At 39.5% G+C, this 15,023-nt stretch overlaps 1 protein-coding gene across 3 annotated transcripts in view; it reads right to left on the minus strand.

The window, feature by feature from the left end:
- Nucleotides 1-15,023, minus strand: part of LOC105233396 (zinc finger protein Elbow) — a 121,870-nt gene that overhangs the window by 67,041 nt on the left and 39,806 nt on the right. The window lies entirely within an intron of this gene.

Genomic DNA, 15,023 nt, shown 5'->3' on the forward strand with positions numbered 1-15,023 from the left:
TGAGTTAAGTCGCATTTAAGATGAAATCTTATGTGTTCCGCTCTCCAAAATTTATAATTAAGAAGAATTTATTTTCGAAATAAATTTAGCAAAAACATATAGTATACATATATATGCCTTTAGGACCACACTTTAAGCGCAAATTTACCTCAACACAATGTTGCAAGCAATGCAGACCACCATTGCGAGCGTGTTATTATATGGTTAGCAAATGCTAGCTAAGAATCAGCAATAACACTGCATGCAACAGAAGCGTCAACAATAACAATGAACTTGTGAATAATAGCGGCTGTGTCAATGTGGCAGTTAAACCCTTCACCAACAGGCCAATCACACGTATTTATACATATGTATATACATAAAATCGCCCTTTTAATATCAAGTCCCCATATCTTGCCACATAACTTCCCTGCCACCACTTAAACCCTCGCTGTATAATTACAGTGCAATTTTATTCTACTCGTACATTTCAACCGCCCACCCAGAACCCAGTAAACGTACTAAGCGGCCGAGTTCACAGGTACCTCTATCATTGTGTCGCTTATTTGTTATTTTTTTGACAGCTGCTTACATGCAGTGCCATTATTATTATTTTTATTGCAGTCGTATGCGTTGAGTGACATATTAATGTCATTTTCATATTTCAGTTGTCGTGTCGCGGCTCGCTCTCATGCCACTTAAAGGGTTAAATGCTGGTTAGTGACCACCATGTATGCACTGTTGTTGTCATGTATGAAAATATACATGAGTGTAATTGCACACTTTTTGCTTTGCCAATTTATGGGTCACACAATGCTGACTTGTTGTTGAAGGAGTGTGATTTGACAGCTGTCAAATTAATTAATGTTTTGTAAAGGCGAAACGTAATTTTTTCAATTGTCATACTTGGAGTGTATATATTATGTATTATGTATTATATACTTAATTATTTCCTATATGCTTATTTTATGGAGTTTTCGTTTCTCTCGGGTTTGGCAAGAACAACAATTTCCTCTCTTGATAAAGTATAAAGGCGAGAGAATTTTGGAGTGACTGTTTCTCTGATATATTTCCCATATAATGCGCTAAATTAAAAAAAAAAAACTGTCATATTTATACAAAGATTAGGTTAGGTCGTAGAGTTGATCTAAAGGCGATGACTCTCAAATCATCCTAGATCGACGAAGCGTTTTGAGCTTACCACAAATCTTTTAAGGTGGTTGATATCTTAGAAACTTCGCTAGGTTCGTCAAAGGGGTACACACACCTTATTAATAATATATATGTATTAATCTGAACTTGGAAAAAGCCGAGCAATGCAGCAGGAAGTGACAAGATGATTCCATTTGCAAAGTGCGCGCGATAGAGTGGAGAGTGTCCAGTCAAAACACCTCCAATAGAAGTGAGATTAACATTGCTAAGAGCCAGTAATTCGGCCGAATTCTTACGGTTCACACAAAGGAATACCCCACAATCTGCGCCAACTACCGTGGGATAAACCTCCGTAACGTCGCTTACAAGGTTCTATCGAACGTACTGTGAGAAGGTTTAAAGTCCACCGTCAACAAACTGGTTGGATCTTATTAGTATGCCTTTAGGGCTGGAATATCAACATCAGATTAGATATACACTATGCGCCAAATCTTGGAAAAGACCCGTGGAAACAGAATCGACACTCTTCGTCGACTCAAAGCTACTTTTGCCACAAAGTCTGAATTTGTTTTCCCCGTAAAACTAATACGGCTGTGTGAACTGACGTTAAGCAATGCCAAAAGCTCCGTCAGCATCGGAAAAGACCTCTCCGGGCTGTTCGATACCAAACGAGGTTTCAAACAAGGCGACTCCCTATCGTGCAATTTCTTCAGCGAATTAGAAGACAGCGGCTACGCTGGCTATGTCATTTTGTTCGAATGGGTGAAAGCGCTCCAGCTCTGAAAATATTCGACGCAGTATCCACCGGGGGAAGCAGAGTAAGAAGACCTCTACTCCGTTGGAAAGACCAGATGCCGAAGAACCTGGAATATCCAATTGGCGCCACTTTGCGAAAAGTAGAAACGACTGGCGCGCTGTTGATCACTCGGCTCGGTGTAACCGCTTACGTCAGTAAAGAAGAATATAATTCCAAATCTTTCAGTTTTTTCATAACTATAATTCAGTTATTTTATTGTTAACCTTAGAAAAATTATAGAAAAACTTCAAACCCGGCAACTTGAGAATAGAACCCTCTCAATTCGTATACTACACACATACAAGTATTTCTGCAATAAATCCAATATAAAGAGCCTTGTTTGAGCACTTTACCGCCTAACATTTACCAGCAATACCTCTAGTTAGTACAAGTAACTGTAAACTACCATATACATTACATTTACTTACTTTGGTTTCAACTAAAGCTTACCTATTTTCTCGCAGAAATGCCAGCTTACATAGAATCTTTTAATAGAAGTTTACTTCACTTTCTTTGGCATGTCTTTCAACTACATTTCAACTTGCTTGCTGCACTAACTACCAACAGTAATTTCCTTTTCAAGTGTCAAATTTGTTGGTTTAACTGCAAATTGTACTGCACCACAAGAGGTGCCACTAAAGGTGAACCCAACGTGTGGCGCTTTGCGAATACAGACATCTTTTAAATACGTATCAGGCCCATCTAAACAGAGCTGTCTATCTGGGTGTCTGTCTGTCTGTCTATTTATCTATGTTGCATACTCGCTTTTGAATTACACTAGATTTCTTCGTTTCGGCTATGCACCCTACTAAAAAATTGCATTTTACCTTGTGCTTAGGTAAAGTGTACTATGTATGCAGATGAGTGAATGGCAGCCCAGTAGAAAAAATGATGGAAACACTGAATAAATGAAATGACGAATATTTCGTTTAAAGGGCAGGTGGGAATTCGTTTTACTTGGGATCAAAAAGTGCACTAAAATTAGAAAATTGAAAAAAAGGTATTTCTACTTCGCTTCTTCTCAAAGTTTACAACGTTCGTTAGAGCAGAGCAGGCTTACCCAGATGTTGCATTACCAAGAAGTAGTGCGTTTCGGTGGCACCAGGCCTTTTTGGAGGGATAGATCGCTGATGAAGACCGTGTTGGAAGACCTGCGACTTTGACAAATACCGACAATCTGACTCGTGTGTGCAAACTTTTGAACTCAGACCGTCAACTAAGTATTTGTTTAATTGACCAGATGTTAAATTTATCAAAAAAGGTCAATCGGATCGGACAAGTCATCGCAGCTGATTGGAAGTTGCACCACGAAAAGGCCCCGCCTCACACCGCCTTTCTTGTGAACAGCTACCTAACCAAGGCCGACATCCCAACGCTTCCGTAACCGCCCTATGACCCAGATGTGGCCTCTCGGACTTTGTGTGTTTTCTTGCCTGAAAAGGTCGATGAAAAGCAAGCATTTTGAGACGACAGAGGGGACCCAAGAGGCATGAATTTCTGCTGTGTAGGCTATTCCGGAGAATGCCTTCCGTGACGCCATCAATGCTTGGAAGTCACGCTCGCAGCTCTGCATCGACACAGAAGGAGCCTGTTTTGAAAGTTTTTAAAGACTTGTAACGATTGGTTCAATAATTTTTTTAAATCGGCTGAGTCCTATAACTTTCGGGGCAAATCTTGTATGAGTAAGCTTAAGGTTTTTCAAAAAAATCGGGAACCTTCGCTGGAACCCTCAGACCCGTGTTTCAACGTGGCAAAGAAAACATATAAATCTACCATGCCATATTTCGTAACATTTTTATATTTCTGTAGTTGTAACAGTTTTAGAGATTCCTGTCGATAGTTAGCTTGAGAGTTTATTGTAAACAAGTTGCAAAAAACCGAAACAGCATAGTCAAACTTGATGCAATTTAAAAGAAAAAAAGCATATGAAAGAGTAATTTTCGATTTGAAGCTGGGATAACCGGGATTGTTTTCATAAGATAGCTTGGCATTACTGCTGACTACTCTTACTTAAGTCCTGATGATACCTAAATGGAATACCAGGATCAAATTAAAACTAGTGTTGACACTAGTTTTTCCACATCTCGGATTTTGTGAGTTTTCGTTTGGGTTTATAAATGCGCATACATATTTACTTGCATTTCCATGTCTGTCAGTGACTGTATTGCATTAGAAAAGCCTCAACACAATAGCTTTTGAGAAGCAGCAAAATTGCCAAAAGATTCTTCACGCCGATAGGTGAGCTAAAGCGAGAAATGTATTACTCAAGGCGATATGGGTGAGCAAGAGCGATACATTTTTTACTGAAGGCGAAATGGGTGAACAGATAGTGCTGGTGTGGCAACGTGAGGAGTGCGATTTTAAATTACAAGTTCAGAATTTGGTTTGAGGTAGCGCCAGCGCTGATGAGACAAAGGTGAAATGTATATATGTATGTATGTATGCGCAGGTGCTGCACACCGGGGAACGGCAGTCAGGGCAACACCTTGCAAGGTGTTGCTGTCCATTGATTATACGCTTTAGATAAGCCCGACATGGAAATGAATAGCGTTCAAAAGGAAAAGTGCAAACACTACGAGATAAAAACGAGAGTAAAAGAAATGCAGAAAGCCGAAAGAAAAAAGAAATCTACAACCAAAAAGGAAATAAAGCAGAGGTTGTGCACGGAAGGAAAGCGTCGGTTGCAACGGCAAATACGAAATTTAAATTGCAAATGCGAAGTGTATGCATACAAAAGAAAAGTCTTAAACACGTGTATGGTATACAGACATATATACTGTACGTATGTGTGCGTGCGCTTAACATACCGCTGGCAACAAAGTGGCAAAGCTTATACGATTGGGAAAACAAGTGGCAACGCTGCTGCAGCAGTGCTATCGTAGGAAGTGCGGAGCGTGCTTATGAGTGTATATGGAAAAATCGCTTCAATGGCTCCGCCGCACCCGCTTCGCCGCGCTTGTTGTGTTCTATTTGATTGTGTTGTTGCTGCGGCTCGTTGCCTGCCGTTGGTAGTTGACGTTGTCGCTGGCGCGCAAGAAGTGCCGAGGTCGCAAAAGCCCCCCCACTTCACACGTAAATCCTCATTCAATTCTCTGGCTTGCCTTTCCGCGTCTGCCATCCCGTTCCAGCTATTGTTGCAGCGCTTACAAATTGCACTTTTGTTAATGCTACAACCGTATTGCAACGTTGTTGCCATATTACATTGTTGTTATTGTTGGCGCTTGCTTGCTGTTGCCACCAACGCCATTGTTGCCGTCATTGTTATACAGTTTGAAGTGTGTTGCAAATGAAAAGGAAGTTGCAATGCAATTTGCTGCTTTTGCTTTTACATTATTTGTTTTGTATTTCCTTTTTTGTTTTGGGTCTTCATTTGTGCATTTGTGCATTTGCGCATTTGCTTTATTTTTGCGCACCGTCTGCTGTTGTTGTTGTTGCGCTTACAGTTGGCAGCCGCATGTGTGTGCGCTGTTGTGTGGGTGTCAGCGTGGCTCTGCGATAATTTCTACTCTGTGGCATTGAAGTTGAAGTGAAGTCGGTCGGCAGTGACTTCAAATGTGGTTTTCAACGCATAAATAGCGGAAGTGGGGCGTTAAAAGCAACACATTTATTCCGGCAACATCAAAGAGCACAAAAATTTGCGATTATTTGGCTGTAAATGGGTATATAATGGTACCTAAACACATACAGTTGTGTATAATGTATACATTTCAAGTGCTCATATGTACAGTTATACACTTTTATCTGCACTCAAATTTGCAAATGAGTGTGGCGTGTCAATGTGAGCCATAAAAGCTGGTAATTAGAGGAAGTTTTTATTAAAGACAAGTTGAGGCAACTAAGCCAGTCGTTATGTAATAGAACCATACGCTATTAAGAAATGAGATGTGAGTCATTATAATTAAAAGCATCGCAATCCGTGATATGTTGAATGATAAAGTGGCGCTTTTAAAGTATACAAGGCCTGACGATATTTTCACGGTATCTAAGGAAAAAATTTAATTTTTCTTTTTGCTCAGTGTTATAGTTATATTGCGTGGTCGAAAAAGTCTTTTCGTATTTTGTCAATAGATGTCGTTACAGTCGTATATCTCCAGTGCTACCTATCAAATTGTGACATACCATATAGTGTTGGAAATGTGAGATTTGAAGCTTCATTTAACCAAATAAAATACGTGGAAGTTGAAGAGGAGTTACAGCTGTTCAAAAATGAATGAAAATAATGAAGAAATTCGCTCTATTTTGAAATTTTTGTATAAAAAAGTGAAGAATGCCATGCAAGGCACCAATGAAATTTGTAAAGTTTACGAAGACGATGCTGTAGCACAACAATGGTTCACTCGTTTCCGTTCAGGAAACTTCGATATGAAAGATGCACCTCACTCTTGTCGAAAAGTTGAAAGGTCTGGTTGAAAAAGTCGATAAAGTTATGGCAAAGATTGATCAGGTTTGTCACATAAGCAGCCATGACATCGCTAAGGAACTTAACATTCACCATCAAACGGTTTTGAACCATTTAATAAAGGCTGGCTACAAAAAGAAACTCGATGTTTGGGTACCACATGAATTATCTGTTGAATGGACCGAATTAACATCTGCGATTCTTTGCTGAAACGAAATAAAATCGAATCATTTCTGAAGGGAATGGTAGCAGGAGACGAAAAGTGGATCAAATACGAAAATAATGTGCGAAAAAGATCATGGTCCAAGCGTAATGAAGCTCTCATCCACTATGTGCTGCTTCAGCCTGGTCGAACGATTGATTCTATATTTTACTGTCAACAACTGATGAGATTGAAACAAGCAATCGAAAAAAACGGCAAGAACTGATCAACAGAAAGGGCTTCATCTTACATCAGGACAACGCTAGACCACACGCATTTTTGTTGACTCGGCAAAAACTGGGAGAGCTTGGCTAGGAAGTTTTGATGCATCCACCATATAGCATGACCTTACACCATCGGACAACCATTTGGTTTGATCAATGCAGAACTCCCTTAATGAGTGAATTGGTACAATGAAAGAAGTTTTTGGATGAAAATATGGAGCAATCCTTCGAAAAGTATCCATATTGATGCCAGTTCATAGTATAAAGCTACCAAGCTTAAACAAATTTTTTTTTCGTCCTAATCTCCAAATTTGAGTGAAATCTCTTTTCGCAAATCACCTCCGACAGACGAAATAATCCTTGGCGGTAAATGTCACTTTGAGATCAATAATATGAGAACGATTGAAATATTACGGTTAGTACTGTAAGACAAGGATATGCGAGGTTATATGTTTGTGCAATCTGCCGGTATTTGTGCGATTTTCTGTTTTTCAAGATTAATTCCATTTAACAAATATCCTTGAAAACATGGTACGCTGTGTGACCGACGAAGAATAGGCGGATGAAGGTGAGTCGATGGAGAAAAGGTGCAGTTCGCATTTTCACTATTGGATCAAAACCAGGAGGGAAGGTTGGAGGTAGAGTTGTCTGTAAAGAGCTGTAATCAGGCTTAGTTTCGGGCGACCGGAACACTGCATTGATTTTCAAGCAGAAGTGGCTGTTATTAGTAGACATACTGTTCCGAAAAGATGTATATTTCAGGGAGATAAGCATTCATTCCGGGAGCAGAGCAGTAAAACTCGCACAAAAATCGTTAACTGTGCGTTCAAAGTCTGTTATGCAGTTTTTGTCCGCACAAGATATAGCATTAAGCTACTAGAAATAGCATCAAGCTACTTTTAACACAACGACAAGCTTGTGCGCGACTGCGACCTAAAACAGAACACAGAAGATCTACTGAACAGCTTGTTCTTAGCAAAGTTTATCTTGCCGCAATTGTAAAAGTTCTTACTTGACGTTCTCCAATAGATATTCATGCGCAAAGGAAACAATCTTGTCAGACGCAAATTGACAAAGTTATTTGGAAGGAGGAGAGGAGGGGACAACTTGGTAGTCATATCTTCGTCGAACCATAAGCATAAGCTGGCATTAACCGTATCAACATATATGTGATGGCCTTAAAGCGCAATGTCGATTAAGAAGATCTTTATGATCCACTTCATAGTAGTTGTAGTTACAACAACGGACCATTGTTTTATGCTGTTCAAGAAAGCTCGACCTTTTAACATAACATCTCCTTACTTTATACTAAGAGTAAATCATCTTAAACCCTATCCAATTAGGGGAATCCAAATGTGAAATAATTTGGAAAGATCGAATCAGTCATAGTCAGGGGATCTGATGGGCACCACATTAGTTCGGTCGTTTTTCCCATACTTACATATATCTACAGAAGAATAAAAAAAGAGAAATGTTGAAGAAGTTTTCAAAAAACAAAACGAAAAAATCTACGCAAAATTTTCCAAAAACGCAAAAAGTCTTATTGCAAGGGTTCAACGTGTTCAACGTACAGCTGCAGTAATGGTTTGGTGGGGAGTCTCCTATAAAGTCGTTACGTTCTGTGAAAAAGTTATTAAAAGTTGGATAAAAGTATATCAGCAGTTTTAGGCGACGTGGTAAAACAGTCAGATAAAACAGTCTTTTTAATGGAGGGCGTTAAATCTTCCAGAAAGATTCTGTTCCAGCACACAAGTCCAAAACCATCCAGCAGTAATATAAAAGCAATATTCCAGGTTTCGTATCTGAAAATTATTGGCCGTCTGGCAGCGCTGATTTGAATCCATTGGACAATATTTTGTAATCAGAGTTGGACCATATGGACAGAATATTACACAGAAATTCGGTGAGTCTGAAAAAGTCTTTATTTCGAGCAGCATCGTTAATACCAATAGAAACTGTGCGTGCAACTGTTGATCAATGGCCGAATTAAGAATATTTTTATACCCTGAACAGGGTATATTACGTTTGCCACGAAGTTTGTAACACCCAGAAGGAAGCGTCGGAGACCCTATAAAGTAGATATTTAAAAATGATCAGTATGTTGAGCTAAGTCGATTTAGCCATGTCCGTCTGTCTGTCCGTCTGTATATATGCGAACTAGTCCTCAGTTTTTAAGATATCGTTTTGAAATTTTGCAAATGTCATTTTCTCTTCAAGAACCTGCTCATTTGTCGGAACTGCCGATATCGGACCACTATAACATATAACTGCCATACAAATCGAACGATCGGAATCTAGTGCTGGTATGGAAAACGTTTGCATTTGACAAGATATATTCTCGAAATTTGGCATGAGTTATTGTTGATAGAAGTAATGTAATATCGGAAGAAATTGTTCAGATCGGTTAACTATAGCATATAGCCGCCATACAAACTGAATGATCGGAAGGGCTTGTTTGGAAAACTTTCGCATTTGACGTGGTATCTTCATGAATATTGCCATGGATTAGTGCTTAAAGTAATAATATAATCTCCGAAGAAATTGTTCAGACCGGCTCACTATAACATATAGCTTCCATACAAGCTGAACTTATAGATACTCAAAGAAATGCAACAGTGAAGGGTATTTTATGCTTCGGTGCAGGCGAAGTTAACGTTTTTTTCTAGTTTATTTCTATACCGAACAGCTGACTGATTGGCGCCAAACTTTGTCTTCTCAAATATTATGGAGCAAATACAGAAAAATGTTAAAAGCACAATAAATTTTACTACAGTAGAAATATATGTATTGTACATTTTATTATTAAGCCCTTAACTCTTTAATTCTAAACTCTTTGTGGTATTAAAATTTCTGTCTGTAGCACATTTTACCAACTTTTAAACTGTCCTGCATTTTTTTAACGCATCGCTTTAGTCATTGTTTGCGACCCTTGATCCACCACTAAAAAAAATAAAATAAAACGAAACACTCTCATAACAGTGTCTTAACCCGTCTGAGTGAGCGCCAGCCATAATGGTGCTGCAATAAAACAAATGAGCGCTAATGCCTGACAGTGTGCAATCAACATCAACACAACCCGAGTGCAGTTAAAGCAACAAACAGTTAAAGCTTCGCACATAAGTTGTCATATATGAATGAGTATATATTATAATGGGTTCAAAAGTAGGTAAGTATGTGCAAACAACTGTTTTTATGACTGTGTGTGTGTGTGTGTGAATGAGCACAGTTTATAAATCGCGTGACAATGCAAACAGCAATTCCGTGGCTGGTTGCTGTCAGTTGAGGCATTAAAATCTTGCGCGATTCACACGGACGTGTGCATAGAGCAATACAAAAGCAACAATTACAATGAAAGTAAAATAATAATAATAATAATAGTACTATCAACAACAATCGTGAGTAGTAGCAAAAGTTCAACAATGCGACAATTTCCAGGCAGCTGTTTGCTACGTTGGGCTGCACGGCTATGCGTGTGTGTGTGCATAAGTGTGTGGATGTGGCAATGTAGGTTTGATAGCGCCGAGGACGGCGGCATGCAACACTGCAACGGACAGGTCGAGTGACACATGCACTACCAGTCGGCGACATGACATTAAAATATGGCAAGCTGTCATGGTGGCAACTTGTTGGCGGTTCCGAGTGTAATGCAAAAAATAAAAATAAAATACAAAAATAATGTGTAAATGAGGAGGATTAAGGAGGGAGCCTACAGTGTTTGAACAAATAAAAAAAACGGTGTAGTTAAACCCGTAGCCATGCTACCCTACATACATATACCACTACGGAATATACTATATTCTACTACTGCATTCGGGCGGTATAAAATAATAGGTTAACAAATATCTCCCTTCCGCTATTTTGCTCTTTATTCAATGCTTTATAAAAAGTAATACAGTTATCGGATTTAGTTGAAATATGCGCCGTTTTGTTCGATAATCTGTTTCCATAATACCCCCCTCGTAGAAGCCCCCGTTCTTATTTGCGAAGAACTCGGACAGCCACTGTTCACAAGCCTCTTTTGAGTTCAACTTTACACCAACAAGGGCGTTCGCTATGATTAGGAACAGATGGTAATCACTTGGCGCTATGTCCGCGCTATATGGTGAATACGATAAAATCTCCAATCCGAGGTCCCGTAACTTCTGATGAGTCATCAACGAAGTGTGTGGTCTGGGGTTGTCCTGGTGAAACACTACACCCTTCCTGTTGGCCAATTCTGGACGCTTTTTGTCGCGCGCCTGCTCAAGTGGTCCAGTTGTTCGCAGTAAATGGTAGAATTAAGCGTTTGACTATATGGTAGTAGCTCATAGTGGATGATTCCCTCCCAATCCCACCAAAGACACAGCAAAACCTTCCTGGCCGTCAATCCTAGCTTGGCCAGTATTTGGGACGATTCGCCGGCCTTCGACCACGACCATTTTTGCTTCATATTGTCGTATGTGATTCGTCGCCAGTCACCATCCGCTTCAAAAATGGGTCGAGTTCGTTCCGTTTCAGCAGAATATCGCAGGCGTTGATTCGGTACAGAAGATGTTTTTGCGTCAAATCAATCGGCACCCAAACATTAAGCTTTTCTGTGTATCCAGCCTTCTTCAGTTGGTTTAAAATAGTTTGGTGAGTAACTCCCACCTTTTGGGCGATATCACAGGATGTCACATGCCGGTCTAACTCGATGTTTTCCATGATTTGATCGGTATTCGTCGTCACAGGTCTTCCGCCGGCTGGCTTATCCATGGTGTCGTTTTCACCCGCTCTGAATCGTCGAAACCATTCCTCCGCAGTTCGAAGTGATAGAGTACCATCCCCCAAAACACCATTAATCTTACGGAACGTTTCTCTAGCGGATTTGCCTTTAACGAAGGAAAACTTTAAAATAGCGCGAATTTCAGCGTCAGTGAACTCCATGTCTACAAGTCTTTAACTGTTGAACGCAATATCCAAACTAATCATGCACAACGTCGTTTTGTAGGTTATGTCAAGACCTTTCAAGGATGTATAGTATTGCCAGATACGAGCTCTGTAGCGCTTTATATTCAAATTGAAAAGACAAAAAGGTGGATGGGAGATATTTGACAACCTATATATGGAACTGATCAGCGTGACAAGCTGAATTGAGTTAGCATGTACATCTGTCTGACCGTCGGTTTGACTTTATATTGTGGAACACTAGTCTCTAGTTTTTTTTTAGATATCGACCTGAAATTGGGTCACACATTTTCTCGCAAAGAAGCGGTTCATATGTCGATATTTGACACTATATCATATAGCTAACTGTCATACAATCTTACCGATCGAACTCAAGTCCTGGTATAGATAACTTTTTCATTTGACAAGGTATGGTCACGAAATTTGTCATACATTATCATCTAATTGAGGAAAGGCCAGACATTGAGAACGACCCTAATAATGATAACTCCAATATACATAATTTCGAAATTCGAAATTAAATATTTCGACTTTGGAGGTTAACTTTGGAAAACATAAACGAGACTAACAATATTTATGACATCAATTCAAGATAGGGATTTGAAGATTTTTTACCTACGGCTACATACCTATTCGATAATATCTTAAAAAATAATATTCAACAAATATTTCCAAGGGTGTTGCCATTTAGAAAATTATAATTTTATTAGCATAAATTATCTATACCGATTTTTTAACATTTATGTAAATTACTTAGAATAAAAAAAAAAGCAAAAAATACCAAGCAAAGCAGCAAAAACGAATTAAACGCCGAAAAAAATTTTAGACAGTACAAATTTCTTGCCTTTTTTCAGCCGAGTATTATAGCGAAACAAATGGATTTTTCACGAAACTATTTTGCTTTATACACATTTTTTATATCCCCCCAACCGCAAACTTGTTGTTGTTGTTGTTTTTGTTTTTTTTTTTTCATTTTATGTAGTGTGCCACAAGCGCGCGCCCAACATTTCACGCTTTGCCACTGTCGTTGTCAGCAGCAGCAGCAGCAGCGTTGGCTGATGTCGCGCAGCTGTACACATTATTGTTGTGAGTGACGCGGCGACTGTCTGTGCAAAAAGACTGCAGCGACAAGTGCAAAAATGTGACTTCCGACACCGACGATATTGCGGCGAACGGTAACAAAGGCAAGCCAACAGCAGCAATAATAGCAGCAACAAAAGAATTGTCTTTGGCAACAAAAAGCGCAGCAACGCGCGACAATAGCGGTGGCATGACAGTGACAGCTTGCCGTCACACAGTTGCAATTGTAAAATCGTACAAATGCTGGCATTGCTGAAGCGAGCGGCAAGCGGGGGCGGCTGGGCGGCCGCGCTGATGGGGCTTATGATGGCTAACTGTATGTTTGTATGTATGTGTTTTGTTTGCTTGTGTGTGTGTGTGTGTGCCAAGCAAGCAGGACGCCGCTTGGTTTAGCGTGAACGACACGGACATGGACATGACAGGCGACAGCAAAAGTATTTTGCAATGCGCATTTAAAACTCTGATTGTCAGGGTCTTGCACTATTTTTCATAGCGTTTTGTCGACAGCATGTTTTTTTATTTAACGCGCCAAGAGCGTGAGCGCAGTTGCTGTTCTTCATTGCTTATTTACATATTTATCATGGTGTTGCCACAGTGCACGAGTGCATGTATGTATGTATGAATGGAAGTGTGTTGGCGCTAGATATTTAGTGCTGCTGTTGTTGGCGCTATTTGCAAGAGACATATTTTGTTTCTTCAAGCTGAGCATTTATTTTTGATTCCTTTTTTGGCTTGCGTCTTTTTTGACGCTTTCTATTTGAGTACATTTTTTTGCCTTGTTGTGGGAAGTAGTTGGCAACGCAGCGCCACGCGTTATCAATACTGCAAAAGTTGTCTTGAATCTCGTAAATTCACTACAGTCTTCAACTCGCTTGTCTGCCACTCACCACATTTCAACCCAACTCAGTTCATGCCTCATTTCAGCTCAGCTTTAACCACTCCGCCATGTTGTTGTCAGTCCTTGCTGGCATGACCATTTCAGTTTTCTGACATTTGCTCTGATTGTCCTTGTTGACGTTGATATTTTTCTGTCATTGCTGTTGTTGTTGATCTACTATTTACAATGTTGCGGCATTTCTGAAGTTTGCCACTCATCCACACACAAACAAACATTTTTTCTTTTCGTTACTCAACGCGCCTCTCTTTCTTTAGAGTACCGTTATTTTTGCTATGCGTCAAATGTTATGTCAGTCGTTTATTGCTTAACATTTGACATGACAGCCAAATGCAGCACTACTGCTTGAGTGAGTGACTAGCCGACGGAATACCTAAGTGACAGACAGACAAGTAAATAGGTAAACAGAAAAGCAACTTACAAAAATACAATACTACATACCTTTGTATTGTACAAAAAAAGTGTAGAAGTGCGACAGACGTAAGTGTAATATTTTCAGCTGTCATTTCGCAAAATGTCTACACAACTGACACGTACCTTCGGGTATATAAATATGTATATACATATGTACGTACATATATGGCAAAAACCACTTTAGTACACCTTTTACCATCCACCTGTTCTACCCGACGTCCAAGCCAACGACCTAACGTCTCTTCAACACCCAAGGCACTGCCAACTTTCCACTACACAACCCACAAAGTGGCAAAGTGACTGCGCTTATACGGCGCACACCCATGACCCGTTGAAAATGTCAGCCTTATATGACAGCGTACTCATGTCATATCGCACGCTGCTAGTTAAATGCCATGGGAATGAGCGTAGGGCACCAACACTTGCGAAGTGATTTATGTTTTCACTATTGTTGTTGTTGTAGTGGTGTAGTCGGTTGTTTGTGCGTTCGCAATTGGAATTGCGTTCGTTCTAAAATGACAATCAGCGTCAAGTTGAATTTGACATTAGTAAGTCATTCCACACTTTTGATATGAAGCTCGTGACAGTTGTGAAAATCAGAGGAAATTGTGTAAAGCTGCACATAAATGTGTATTAATAAATTGAGAGAAATATTGTAAATCTTCTTAAGGTTGCCAAATTTTTTAATTATCTGTTATCTTAAGAGTTTATAGTGAAAGTTGTCAGAATAATTCATTTTTTTTTCATTCAATAAAAATAACAAAAGTATAATTTTCTATTTTAATTTATGTTTGCAACAATTGGTTCGAGAGATACAGGCCGTTGACTTGGACACTATTTCATCAATCTCAAAGTAATCTACATAATTGTTTACGATGCCGGTGCCAAAGGAATATTGGCGAACTACTCCCTCGTCATGCCTAACCATTATGCAGATTAATTTGAGATTGATGAAA

This window comes from Bactrocera dorsalis, chromosome 1, assembly GCF_023373825.1.
Source record: "Bactrocera dorsalis isolate Fly_Bdor chromosome 1, ASM2337382v1, whole genome shotgun sequence".
Lineage (NCBI taxonomy): Eukaryota > Metazoa > Arthropoda > Insecta > Diptera > Tephritidae > Bactrocera > Bactrocera dorsalis.